The sequence below is a fragment of the Clarias gariepinus genome, chromosome 12, assembly GCF_024256425.1.
Source record: "Clarias gariepinus isolate MV-2021 ecotype Netherlands chromosome 12, CGAR_prim_01v2, whole genome shotgun sequence".
Classification (NCBI taxonomy): domain Eukaryota; kingdom Metazoa; phylum Chordata; class Actinopteri; order Siluriformes; family Clariidae; genus Clarias; species Clarias gariepinus.
Window position 1 is genome coordinate 29,740,717 of NC_071111.1, and position 15,366 is coordinate 29,756,082.

General features: G+C 40.0%; 1 protein-coding gene across 1 annotated transcript in view; it reads right to left on the reverse strand.

Moving 5' to 3' along the window:
* Positions 1-4,907, reverse strand: part of LOC128534132 (protein NLRC3-like) — a 61,416-nt gene extending 56,509 nt beyond the window's left edge. Inside the window, exon 1 of the mRNA XM_053508430.1 lies at positions 4,792-4,907. The gene's annotated coding sequence lies outside the window, so the exon portion shown is untranslated. The remainder of the gene's footprint in view (positions 1-4,791) is intronic.
* Between the last annotated feature and the right edge of the window lie 10,459 nt (positions 4,908-15,366).

The window sequence follows — 15,366 nt, forward strand, 5'->3', positions numbered from 1 at the left end:
ACCGGTGTGTTTTTAATGAATAATGTATTGAAAATCAAAATATATTCAACATGTAACATTTAGAAAAGTCTCTCATTCCTCAGTCATATAAAAGTATTCATGAGTTCCTCTTCTTAAGTGGAGATGATGGACTATGATGGTCAATTTCACTTTTAACTGTTCATCACTGACATCTCACATGATAAATTACTGGGTGATTCCATCTCAAATCAACCAGTGGGTTCCACCACATAATCACAGATTTTGCTGATTTTTTACCAATTGTTGGTATTGCCATGACAATAAAAACCCCCAATTTTTTTGTCCCAACTCCCACTCGTTAAAAAATGGCAGCCATCTTGATTTTTGGCCTCAAAGCGCTTCAAAACGTGCCACGCCCCTTTTTGAAATCCTCTTTTCCTTGATAACTCTCTTGCTATATGTCATATGGACATAAAACTGGGTATATTTATGTATTTTTTTAATGTAGATTCAGATTCTGCAATCAGAATTTGGCTATCTGCTGTGGTTATGGAGATATTTCTGAAAAAAACATTTTTTGGGGGTACCCCTTTTCGACCCCCCAGAACCCAAGGTCTGCATGTATATATGTTACTCAAAAAATAGGGGTTACTTCACATCACCTTATCTTGAAAATAAATAAAAACCAGAGGTGTGTTATGCCCTGTTTTATAGAAATCATCAAAAATGAATTGTCCAGGTTTTGCAACATTTTATGATTTGACACACAGAAATGTACTGCAATATCTGTAGAATACTTAATGCATACTTATAAAATCTGCTCCTTTCAAAGTAAAAGTTACCTCAAATTCTTCTGTAATGCATATCTAGTCAAAAACTGATAATGACGTTATTCATCTCTCTACACTGAGGACTAACTGATTTTTTTTTTTCATCACCCTGGGTATCTGATTCTGAAAGAACAAAGGCAACAAAAATGAGTTCATGGAATAAGACCAAAAGGGTACATGTACGAGACCTGTCAAGTTGCAGTGACACAAATAATATCAACTAGGAAAGGCATGCACTTTGTAGCAACCAAAGTCATTTTGATAGGAAATGCCTCCACAAATTTGTAAAATTCTTGTACTGACTGGCTGCACCATCTGAAAAGTAATGCACATGATTTAAATTTGGTAGAAGAACTTTCAGTGGATTCATGAGAACCTTAATAAACTTGTGAACAACAATAGCATTGTGTTCTCTTTCATTACTGACAACTAGGGCTGCAACAACTAATCGATAAAATCGATAATTATCGATAATGAAATTCGTTGTCAACAAATGCCGTTATCGATTAGTTGGGCTGCGCACGTTACTGAGAAGCGCGACCCCAGGATGCACAAATACACACAGCCGCTCGTGCAATGGAGGTTACAGAAGCGCCGGCAGGAAAAAGCGCGCGCCCCGAGTCCTCCAAGGTATGGGGGTGATTTACATTAAACGCCACTAAGAAGACGGTAACCTGCACGCTATGCAAGACCGAGCTTTCATGGCATGTCATGCACGAACACTTAAAGAGAAAACGTGTTGGTGTTACGGATGGCGAAACGTCAGCAGGGTCAGTATAAACTGTATCTCGTCATCGTGTAAAAGTTGTATAGTTTAAGTGCTTTTGTTTAAACTGTTTGCTAACTTCGGGACAGTCGCGCTAGATCTGTTCACGTGCTACTCGCTAGCATCACATTGCGCAATCACCTCATGAGCAATAGTGATTAGTTAAATAGCGCTGTTTTAGATTAGCTTAATTTACACGGTGTGAATAACAGTAGAATATTACATTTAGTGATTGTTGTGATTTTCAGCGAATGCAAATAACAGTATATTTGTGACTATTAGATTTTTGCATTTCTACAGTTTTTTTATAGTCCACTACAAAGTTAACTTGTAATTTACTGTGGTTTTACTTATGCATACATCATTTTATTATACAAAATTACATTATTTTAGCTGTTTATATCTTATCAACTGAATATATCAGTGTATTTATATATATATATATATATATATATATATATATATATATACTGTATATATTATATACTACATTTCATTTAAGGTTTAAAATGTCCAAATTAAACATTATTAACTCTATATGTGGCTTTTGCATTTTTTTAAGTTTCACATAAATAATACCCTGATTTATGTTTTTTTAATAGTTATAAGCGAAATATCAAATGAAAGAAGCGGTTAGGCTTTATCCGATTAATCGATTAATCGAAAATATAATCGCCCAACTAATCGATTATCAAAATAATCGTTAGTTGCAGCCCTACTGACAACACAAAAACTTTTGCAACGTAGTGAACCATCGTTTTCACTACCATCCCTATAGTAAACCACGAAGGGATGCAGAATCACCTGGGATGTATCCCAATGAAAGCCTTGAACAGCATCCTGACAAATAAAAAATAGCATTCGGCAAAATCCATGAGGATAACAGCCTCCTCTCCAATGAGAAGTTTCTCTTTCAGTTCTTTCAAATAAGCAGCTTGGGCCTTGGCTGTATAGTGATGAGCTGTGCAGGAGTCACATTTTTCTGAACAGTGTCATCTGGGTCCAAATCAGCATTTTCAAATATACCATCAAGATTAGGGCTGGGACATATAATACCTTTTACGGTAATACCGGTACAATGTTAGGCAATGATAAGAAAATGAAATATCGCGATAGAATATGGGTAAAACGCGCATGCGCAGTGCCTTTGTTTCCAAACGCTTATGGCGGAAAAAGCATGGCGGCGGAGAATAAGAAGGGCGAAAGCCGATCGTTGAATGAAACAGATGAACCAGAACTGGTTTGTAAAAATGGTGCAACTTCAGTGGTGTGGAATTTGCATTTGCACTGTTAAAATTTTATATAGCTTTAATGCACAAACAAACAGCTGCTTTGTCTCGTGTCAATCATATCATTATCGCAAATTTTCAAATATATATTGTGATAAATATTTTTAGGGCAGGCCATATTGCCCTGCCCTAATCAAGATAATTAGATAGTTTTGATTTAGGGAGGCACTGCTCACACCTGTGCAACATATAGTCACAAGAATCGAAAAAACAGACAAGCTTTGCCATCAAGTCTTTGTAATGAGATTGTGATTAAGATAACAAACTACATTGGAAAGCTTCAGTTAATAAATTAACATAAATGAAACACACTCACCTGCTTTTGTTTTTCTGCACTTAATTAGCACCAAGAAAAAGATGATGCAATCACCAAGTTCCTTGACTGCGAGGTCACTCATGGAGTTGTTTGGAGATAATTCAACTTTCTGATCAGTATGAACCTGAATGGTTCAGTTACAGGATACTGTTTGACAGTGATATATGTATCTTACATGTAAATGACACATTTACTGGTAGATAAGACCTATTGTGTAGATCCATGTACATTCTCTGTATATAAAATGTGTATCAAATCGTAAAACATTTGCAAAACCTGGACAATTCATTTTTGATGATTTCTATAAAACAGGGCATAACACACCTCTGGTTTTTATTTATTTTCAAGATAAGGTGATGTGAAGTAACCCCTATTTTTTTGAGTAACATATATACATGCAGACCTTGGGTTCTGGGGGGTCGAAAAGGGGTACCCCCAAAAAATGTTTTTTTCAGAAATATCTCCATAACCACAGCAGATAGCCAAATTCTGATTGCAGAATCTGAATCTACATAAAAAATTACATAAATATACCCAGTTTCATCTCCATATGACATATAGCAAGAGAGTTATTAAAGAAAATAGGATTTCAAAAAGGGCCGTGGCATGTCTTAAAGCACTTTGAGGCCAAAAATTAAGATGGCTGCCATTTTTTAACGAGTGGGAGTTGGGACAAAAAAAATTGGGTTTTTATTTTCATGGCAATACCAACAATTGGTAAAAAAATCAGCAAAATCTGAGAAGTGATGGTGGAAAATTTCTCTTTCATTGGTTGATTTGAGATGGAATTACTCTCCTTTAAACTAAATATTTTATATAGAGTCATTATTTTTGTCTCGAAATAATAAGTGATTACAATATGTTTAAATGTCATGGTAAGGAAACTAGAACGACTCTCCAGAGAAAACAATATAATCTACAGTCCCCTTCAAAAGTATTGGAACAGCTGGGCTAATTAATTTGCTTTTGTTTGACACTTGAGGCATCTGTGAGACTGAAACAACTAATAACATCAAATATTTTATTAAATCCAAACCATTTTTCAGGTGATCGATGATATTGACTTTTGTTGATATTGATTTTTGTTTAAAGCACCTGTATATTTATTGTTCTAAAAGAATAAAGCCCGTGTTTACGTCATGCTGTGCGCGCGCCTGTGCTCCGTGAGTTCCTCGTGCTCTCGGTGTGTTCAGGTTTGTTTGTCTGTTTTATTAAAATACACTGTGTATTACAATAAGTGAGATTATAATAATATTCCTCAGCGCACAATTACAGATAGTGTGTACATGCAAATATTTACCGGTTTTAGAAAATGTCATGAAAATAAGAATATTACAATAGTCCTCGAGCTGCCTTCTGCGCACACTTTTCACACGCACTTTTCACACTTTTGGACCGCTGTTTTTTAGAAGGATTAAAACGCATTCTCATTTTATTTCGTTTACTATTTGATATTGTTATTTAAAAAGAAAATAACTAAACACGTATTAGTTTGTAATAATGTATCTATAATCCCCGACGATGAAATGTTCGTTGTTTCTTCTTGACCACAAAGTTTTCACGAGTTTCATTTACACAATATCCGCGTGAATCTTATATAAAGTCGTTAATAATGATGAAATATCTCACCTTTAGTCGACATTCTTGTTGTGTGACGTTAATATCACCGTTTCTGCCGATAAAGTTTACATTCTCCAAACGCTGCACAAAATGGAGCCGAGACTTTACAGTAGGAAACACTTTCGGTTTGGACAGCAGGGTTGCCAAGTGCAGGACGAATCCACATACTACAGTCGGCATAAAACCCTCCCGATAGCGTTAATCCTACCGCGGTGAAGTTAGTTTAATATTCGAACATTACACAGACATTCTGATGCAGTATTTCAGGGACCGTTAACACCCAGGAAATGCGAAATCTTCAAACACGATGTGAGATTCCTGTGGAAGCTGGTGACAGTGGATGTCTATACCATAGATCCTGCAGACATCATCACCCCTGTACAGGCTTTAAAGCACAAGATTTAAACCACAATAAGAGAGCTGAGAAAGTTTTCAGGATTCATTTACTATTACTGTTGTTACATTATAAACTTTTCCCGTATAATAAAACCTCTCCGTGACTTTCTCGGCTCTGACCAAGTTGTGAAAGGGAAACACAGACAGGCAAAACCTGACTCAAGGAAAGGAAGAAGTAAAAGACGAGACAGATCACCTCAAGCCACCCAACCACGTGGTCAAATTAACATCAGCAATGAATATATCTATTGGTTACTAGGTTTGATGAAAACACAATGTAATCAAGAGTCTAGTGCGGATGGGTGCACACACACACTACACACATGTACATGCATGCATCATATTGCTCTGAAAAGACTTTGTCATGAAGAAAGCAGCCTGCAACTTGGCTGTGATTGTGCCCTCCACTTTTAAAGTGCCTTCTGCTCATCTCAGCTTTGCTCGCCCCCTTGCCTCAGCTGGCCATGACCACAAGAACTTGATTTAATTCAATTAAATCGAATTTGTACAGCGCTTTTAACAATTGACATTGTCGTAAAGCAGCTTTACACAATCAAAATAATTATTTTAAGTTTGTATGAGATGTGAATGTGTATAAATCAAAATGATAAGATTGTCCCTGATGAACAAGCCGAGGACGAAGGTAAGAGTGACAAGGAAAAACTCCCTGAGATAGTAATAGGAAGAAACCTTGAGAGGAACCAGACTCAACAGGGATCCCATCCTTATCTGGGTGAAATGGATAGCAGGGATTGATCTGCATCATATTGTGTGAGACTAGAAGTTCAGTAAAATGGGAGATGTGTTTAAGTTAGAATTGAGTCCACTTCGTTATTGGAGGCTCAGGTAGACTTTAGGAAACTCCAGTCCTGAACTAGTGAGCGACTAAAGTCACAAGTCCACAGAGAACAGATGTCTGCTTCAGCCGAGAACAGGACCGTCTTCATGAAGAAGTGGAACCATCCCCAGTCACGACACCAGGACGAGTCAGATAGGTCCATTTTATTTTAATGAAAATTTTAACTAACGATAACGACAATGACACACTTTAATTAAGACAAGACAGTGATCTGAAATAACTTCAGACTGTGGAATTTCTTATACTTAATCCGAAGGACAATATTAAATCTAAAGTGTGACCTGCTTTATGAGTGGGTCCTACTACACACTGATTTACTCCTAGCAAGTCCAGTATGGCCATAAATGCTGTTCTTAGGGGAACTTCTACTTTCTCTAAATGAATATTTAAGTCTCCAGCAATTAACGATTTTTGTCTACAGAAACGACTAGGTATGAGAGGAAATCTGCACATTCACAAAGAAATTCAGAGTACGGCCCTGGAGGCTGGTAAATGATGATTAGCGATATCGACTGAGCTGACTTAATATTTGTGGCTACACTTGTTATGTTACTACAGAGAACTTCAAATGCATAAAATTTGTGTCCGTGTTTTTGTACGATAGTCAGATTATCATTGTGAATAACTGCGACGCCTCCTCCTCTACCAGTTAGCCGAGGCTGGTGTATGTAGCTGTATCCAGGAGGACTAGCTTCATTTAGAGCTACGCACTCGTTCTCTTTAATCCAGGTTTCAGTAAACATAATACTGTACAGCATATCAAACTCCTGATCTGTGATAGTTTCATTAACAATAACTGCTTTAGATGTGAGAGATCTAATATTTAACAAATGTAAAATGCTTGTGAAAGTTTGTTATACTGAAGCCATTACTACACTTACTCTGTGCTGGCAGTCAGCCTGCGTGTTACCACAACAAGAAGCAATGCACTGTCTTCATGATCCATACGGCCATCAGGTGGAGATCATGTGATTTTTTTACCTTCTGTTCCAAATCATACCTCAGATTTTTATGGAATTCAGGTTCAGGGAATTTTATCCAGAGATCAGAGATTGTTATACACTTAGTATAGGACTGTGTGCAGGCTAATTCCCTGTGCATGATGAACACACTTCTCACATCTCTCAGTCTGTCGAATGTGTTTTAACTAAATAAGCGAGGTCTTTAATCCGTTAAACTACTTAAGCCATGTTTAATGTGTTATAACTAAATGAACCAAGATGGCGCCGGTGAGGTCGGCTGCCGTCACGACTGCTCCGACCACCTTTTCTTTGTTTTTGTTCTTTAAGTTAGTTTTTAGCGTTTTAAAACCAGTCAAATTACCACCATGGAGTACATTAGTTATGATAGAGACACTCTTGTTTCTATTGGTATACATTGTACTCACAATTCGACGTTTTTAACCCCGGATCCGAGCTGGCCGAATGAGATCCTGAGGGAAAACAAAGGACGCGACGCAAAGCGGCGGCCCCGAGGGAAACGAGCCGGCGTCAGGAACAGGCTGAGAGCCCGTGCACACCGCACACCTCTGCCTAGCATCCTGCTTGCCAACGTCCAGTCACTGGAAAACAAGCTCGATGACCTCAGGGCCAGGATAAAGTTCCAGAGAGACATTCGGGACTGCAATCTCCTCTGCTTCACCGAGACATGGCTGAACCCAGCAGTGCCGGACCACGCCATCCAGCCGGCAGAGTTCTTCTCGGTTCATCGCATGGACAGAACGCTGGACTCGGGGAAGTTAAGGGGAGGCGGCGTGTGTTTAATGGTGAACAGCAGCTGGTGCAACAGCGCAAGCGTTGTTCCTCTCACACGCTCCTGCACACCAAATCTGGAACTACTGTCCATCATGTGTCGTCCTTTTTATCTGCCTCGGGAGTTTACATCGGTCATAATCAGCGTCGTTTATATTCCACCACAAGCGGACACGGACACTGCCTTATGCGAGCTGCATGAGGCACTCACACAGCACCAAACACAACACCGGGACGCTGCGCTTATTGTGGCAGGGGACTTTAACGGTGCCAACCTCAAACGCGCAGCGCCGAACTTTTATCAGCATATCACTTGCCCCACCAAGGGCGAAAGGACACTGGACCACTGCTATACAACTGTCAAGGACGGCTACAAGGCACAATCTCGTCCACCGTTTGGTAAATCCGACCACGCCACCATCTTCCTCATGCCAAAATACAAACAAAGGCTGAAACAGGAAGTTCCGGTTCAGAGGGAGGTCGCGCGCTGGACGGACCAATCGGTGGCCGCGTTACAGGACGCACTCGATGACGCAGACTGGGACATGTTCAGAAACAGCTCCAAAGGTGACGTCAGCGTGTTTACGGAAGCGGTTGTGGGATTCATCGGGAAACTAGCGGATGATACCGTGGAAAAAAAGACTATTAAAACGTTTCCCAACCAGAAGCCGTGAGCCTTCAAGAGAGTGAACACCAGGAAAGCAGCAGGACCAGATGGCATCTCAGGCCGTATTCTCAGAGCCTGCGCAGACCAGCTAGCACCTGTGTTCACTGAGATATTTAACATCTCTTTATCTCAGTCGGTGATCCCCACATGCTTTAAAGAGTCCATTATTGTTCCTGTCCCAAAGAAACCTCATCCTGCTTCCCTCAATGATTATCGCCCTGTAGCCCTCACTTCAGTAGTGATGAAGTGCTTTGAACGCCTGGTCAGAGACTTCATCATCTCTTCACTACCAGACACACTGGACCCACTACAGTTTGCATACCGTCCAAACCGTTCCACGGACGATGCAATCTCACATCTCCTCCATACATCTCTCACTCACCTGGACACTCGGAGGGGGAATTATGTGAAAATGCTCTTCATCGACTACAGCTCTGCATTTAATACCATAATTCCCTCCACACTCACCACCAAGCTGGAGCACCTGGGACTCAGCTCATCCATGTGTCAGTGGATCTCCAATTTTCTGACTGGCAGACCACAGGCAGTAAGGATGGGTGGACATGTCTCAGCCTCCATCACTCTCAGTACTGGAGCCCCCCAGGGTTGTGTTCTGAGCCCCCTGCTGTACTCTCTGTACACCTATGACTGCGTGGCCACTACCAACTCCACCACCGTCATGGTCCTGTCACATCAACACCGTGGTAAAAAAGGCCTGGCAGCGTCTGTACCACCTCAGACGCTTGAAAGACTTTAGACTGCCCTCCAAGGTGCTCAGGAATTTCTACTCCTGCACCATAGAGAGCATCCTGACGGGAAACATCACGACCTGGTTCGGGAACAGCACCATGCAGGACAGACAAGCTCTACAGAGGGTGGTGCGATCAGCTGAGCGCATCATCCGCACCGAGCTCCCTGACCTGCACTCGATCTACAGCAAGCGGTGCTGGACCAAGGCCAGGAAGGTCGTGAAGGACCTCAGCCATCCCAACAATGGACTGTTCACTCTGTTGAGGTCAGGAAAGCGATTCCGCTCCCTGAGGGCCAACACAGAGAGACTGAGGAGGAGCTTCTTCCCGCAGGCGATAAGGTCTCTCAACCACACCACTATGCACTATTTTACAATTTTCACAATCAATCAATCAATCTTTATACATCCATGCACACCATGGACAACTCCACGCACATCTACACTACATGTTTACGTTTACATTCTGGACCATTGCACAAAGACACTTTAATAACCTTGGCACAAAGTCACTTTTTCTATGCATATTTGCACACCATTATATTTCTATTTGTACAGTACATTTCTATTTTCAGTTTCTATTTTTAGTTCTATTTTTCCTAGTTAAATTTTATTTTATTTATTTTATTTTTTTATATAAATTTTCTATCGTATTTCTTTTATTCATATTTATTACTATTATAAGCTTTAATTCTCTTTTTAAGGTCACTGGCGGTCGTGTAAGCATTTCACTACATTTCGTACTGTGTATGTGACAAATAAAATTTGAATTTGAATTTTGAACCAAGGTGAAAAGATGGCGCCGGTGTGTATGGCTGGCTGTCTGTCCCTCCGAGCTTTGATTGTTTTTATCTATTGTTATTCTAAATGTTGACGCACTGTATGTCTATGATCGACAAACGCTTCCAAATCTGCAATCATTTGTTGAAAACTGTGCCGAGTTCCATCAGGCTGGACAGAAAATTTGCCCTCCATTACTCTCTGATGTACCAGCTTACCTGTGCCTCACGCCGGCTCCACCTGTGCGTAGGCGGCGTGGACACCGTGGAAAATGCAGTGGAAGGCTGGTGAAGCTTAAGGCCGGCGTGTTGTTCTCTCATGCGGATCAAATCGAGATGACTCCATCGTCAGACCGCCGTTTTGTGTCATGGCGCTCCCGGGACCCGATTAAATCAAGCCTCGTCCCAGTGATATGTTTGGATGAAGGGCCACTGAATCGTCGTCTCCCTGTCGCCTGGTTCGGCGCGGGGTGAACCTCCACAACCTGCAGCCTCTTCCTCGTGCTCCACCGGCGGAAAAAGCACCGGAGCCTGATGTTTTCAGGGTAGCCCTCGTGAACACTAGATCGCTAGCCAACAAGACTTTCATTTTGACGGATTTCTTTATAACAAATGAGTTGGATTTCATCTGCGTCACGGAGACCTGGATGTCTGCTGATGAGTCGAGCGCTCTCTGCGAACTTTTACCATCCGACTGCACATTTTTAAATTCCCCTCGGACAACTGGCATAGCAACTGCTTTCAAAAATAAATACATCTGTAAACAAATCATTCCGACCTCGTTTTATTCCAGCTTTGAAGTCAATATGTTTGAGCTTGGTCCATCTCTCCCAGTGCTTTGCGCTACTTTTTACAGACCACCGAAATATAACAGACTTCTTGGGAGACTTTACTGATTTCTTGGCTGGAATTATGCCAAATTATGACCGGGTTTTAATTCTTGGTGATTTTAATATCCATGTTTGCTGTCCGGATAAACCACTGGTCAAAGACTTTGTAAATATTATTGACTCTTTTAATTTTGTACAGCGCATTGTTGGTCCTACACATGAGCATGGCCACACCCTTGACTTAGTTTTGACCCATGGTATTTCTGTTGCAAACTTAGAGGTGTATGATGCATCATTTTCAGATCATATGCCTGTGATCTTTGATCTTCTGCTTCCATGCCCTGTGGTCAAAAAGCCACGCGCTCCTGCACAGAGCCACCGTGTTGTTACGTCCTCCACTGCGTCTCAATTCTCCACTTCATTTAGTCAAATTTCCGTTGTTGATTCTTGTACTGCTGATGTAGAGGCACGTTTTTCTTGTTTTAATTCTAAATGTCTGTATATCCTTAATTCTGTGGCTCCGGTAAAAACTAGACATTTAAAACCTAGTCCTGATCCTTGGCTGAACGATATTACACGCGCAGCCAGGCGTGAATGTAGAAAAGCGGAGAGAAAGTGGAAAAAGGATTTGTTACAGGTGTCCTTTCAAATTTTAAAAGACAGTTGGCAAACCTATCAAAAAACTGTAAAAATTGAAAGAACTAAATATTTCTCTGATATTATTGTTTCCAATTGTAATAATCCCTGTGTTTTGTTTACAACCATTAACACTGTGATTAATGCTCCACAAACAGCTTGCTTGGAAGCTTCAGATGAATTATGTGAAATTGTTTTGCACTTTTTTATAGATAAGGTTGAGAACACTAGAACCCTCATACACCATTCTTTGCCTAAGCCAGTGGTTCTCAAACATTTTCTGCCATTCCCCACTTAAGGCGGTGGGTGAATTTCAAGCCCCACTTGTCAACAAAATGATAACGAAAACGGCCAAGTGTACTATTTATTGAAATATTAATTTCTAAACCAATAAAATCAAATAACGCCAAGTTCAAAACAGATAAAATACATGTGCAATTGTTATAACAGACTTACTTCGTCATTTATCTAGAGCTTTCTTTCAAAAAAGTCGAGTGGCTTATTAACGTGACTGGGGTATGTTGTCTCTAAGTGTCTTCCTATTTTATTGGGTCTCGTGCTGTCTGCTGCCAGCGGTTTAAGACACAAAACACACACAGGTCTCTCCTCTGCCCCACCATCCCCACCATGAATCCAAGCGCAACATATAGGCTTCATCATAGGCTTTTTGGTTGATTAGGCTGATAATGCTGAATCGCCTGCTTTTTTGTGGTCCATGTAACAAATCCATTGAAGTTATTATGCCCACTACATACAGTATACTACTGACCCGGTGTTATGCTCTAAAATGACCCCCCCCCCCCCCCCCCCCCCCCGCCACGGATTGCCTACCCTACATAATCTCTTTCAAATAATATATTAGAACATAAATTCATAGGTTTATGGTTTACAAATTACAAATTATAACAAATGAATTTAATTATAAAATAAGCAATATAAAAATGTTTTATAGGGGAAAAATATATAAATTATATATTTTTTTTCATATACAACATGTATATTTTAATATTGCTTATTTTATAATAAAAATCGTTTCCTAAAATTTTTCACCACTAACAATATTTATTTAGTGTAATTTGTCATAAATAGTTTGTTATTTGTACATTGACAAACCCCTGCAAAATAAAAGTGCCATAAAATAATAATTTTTGGGGATTTGTATTAATCGTCTCGACAAATGTCACGTGCCTAGGGTTAATTATAATAGTAATAATATATTTGATAAAAATAAACCTTTAAATGTATGTCCTAATATAATATTTGATAGTGATTACGTGTGTGTGGGGGTGGAGCAATCCGTGGCAGGGGGGCATTTTAGCGCATAACACCTGTTTGTGTCCGCTGTAAAGTTAGTTTGATATTCGCATCTCTGAATTCAATAGCTGCGTGAATAAACCCGCGAATAAGATACCCACATATATATATTTCCTCTCTACATTGTCTTTAAGCTCCATCCGCCTTAAATTATACATGTTTAAAAGCATAAACACCATTATTCTCTACGGCGCAACCAATGATTTAGGGATCATCGCAAAATGCCGCACAGCAACAAAAAGCGTAGAACGATATTGATCTTCCCTTCTGTTCAGCGCCTGAAGGATCAAAAAGCAACTTTGTTGCCGCACTGGAAACTAAAAATGCCAGACTAGTACTGCCTGATAAAATGTTTAACAAAAATACAGAAACATCAGCATACACATTGGAATAAATAAAATTACATATATAATACCGAATGTTTCCTTATATATTGTTCCTCTGCAATTAACATGCCGACGTTAAACAGTTATTGTTGCACTATGGTTACACTTTTTCTCTGATGTTATTTTAATTTACTTGTATTAATGATCCATTTCTTTGCGTGTGATTGTTTAGTTTCAAATGTCCGATCTTTATTGTCAATAAAGAAAAGCATGAATTAGAATAGGTACTTTCCTATTATTTTTCACTAATTCCCTCACGTTCATTGCTCCCCACCTGTCATGCCTGTATTCCCCACTAGGGGGGCGCCACACACTTTGAGAACCACTGGCCTAAGCCATCAACCCCAACTACACCTTCTGCTGTATTAGACCAATTCGAGCCTGTTGGTCTGCCTCTGTTAAAAGAAATTGCTGGTCATATGAAGCCCTCTGGTTCTTCTAATGATATTCTTCCACCTCGTCTCTTTAAAGAGGTTTTTCCAACCATAGCCCCAGATGTACTCAGTATTATTAACAGCAGTTTGATAAATGGTATTGTCCCAGGTGGTTTTAAGCATGCCGTGGTACAGCCATTGATTAAAAAGCCTGGTCTTGACATTTCTGTCCTCTCAAATTTTAGGCCAATTTCAAAACTTCCTTTTATGTCAAAGATTTTAGAAAAAGTTGTGTTTACTCAGCTAAATGGAAGAACATAAACATAGAACATAGAGGAACATAAAATTTTCGAGGTGTTCCAGTCAGGTTTTAAAACCAACCATAGTACGGAAACTGCTCTGTTAAAAGTTTTTAACGACATCCTTTTAGCCACAGACTCTGGCCACCGTGTCATCTTGGTTCTGCTCGACCTAACTGCGACCTTTGACACAGTGGACCACGACATTCTTCTGTCTTGACTAAAAGATTGTGTGGGAATCCAGGGCAGTGCGTTAGAGTGGTTTAGATCATATCTGACAGGAAGAAGTTTTAGTGTCCGCGTGGGGTCTGCTGAGTCCTCTGCTGCTCCCCTCACTTGTGGAGTGGCGCAGGGCTCTATTTTGGCCCCACTCCTCTTCTCCCTATACCTCCTTCCTCTCGGGGCCATTCTTCGCAAACACGGTGTCTCTTTTCATTTTTATGCGGACGATTCACAAATTTACATGCCCTTAAACAAAAGCAAATTCATTCTGTTCAACAACTTTTAGACTGTGTTGAGGAAATTAAATCCTGGCTGTCAGCAAATTTGTTACATTTTAATGATACAAAGACTGAGGTCATACTGCTCGGGCCTAGTGATGCCTCTGTGGCTGATGTAGACTTGGGTGCTCTGACACAATATCGTAAGTCTATTGTAACAAATCTTGGTATAAAATTGGATTTAAACTTGAAACTTGATGCTCAGATTAGTGCAGTTGTTAAAACAAGCTTTTTTCAACTGAGACAACTGGCCAAAGCCAAACCATTCCTTTCTCGGCAAAATTTTGAGATTTCAATTCATGCTTTTATTACGAATTGCTTAGATTATTGCAATGCACTTTATTATGGGCTTAGCCAGGCGTCACTTGCACGATTACAGCTCGTACAGAATGCTGCTGCACGGCTTTTAACTGGTACTAAAAAACGAGAGCACATTACTCCGATTTTAAAGTCATTGCACTGGCTCCCGATTCGCTTTCGTATTGATTTAAAAATTCTCTTATTTGTTTTTAAATCCTTACATGGTCTCGCCCCTCAGTATGTGTCAGACATGCTCCAGCCCTACTGCCCTGCTCGCTCTCTTAGGTCAGCTGCTCAGTCTCGTTTAGTTGTCCCCAAAACACTGAGAAAACTCAGGGGAGACCGTTCCTTTTCTGTCGCGGGTCCTAAACTATGGAATGATCTGCCGTTGCATCTTAGACAAATTGAATCTTTTATGGTTTTTAGGTCATCACTTAAAACACACCTTTTTACGCTTGCTTTCAACTCAGTTTGATTTGTTGACTGATATTCTTGTGTTTATTTAAACTGACATTTATTTCATTTGTGATGTAACCTATTCTTGTTAGGCGGTGTACAGCACTTTGGCTGACCTTGTTGTTTTTAAAGTACTTTATAAATAAAGTTTGATTTGATTTGATTTATAACTACCCGATAACTTTTGATTATTATTATCATCATGTTCTCTTGCTGTTTGGGTTTAGTGTTGAATAATTATTTGAAACTGAACCCAGATAGCACACACACGTCGCGGAAACGTCTATGC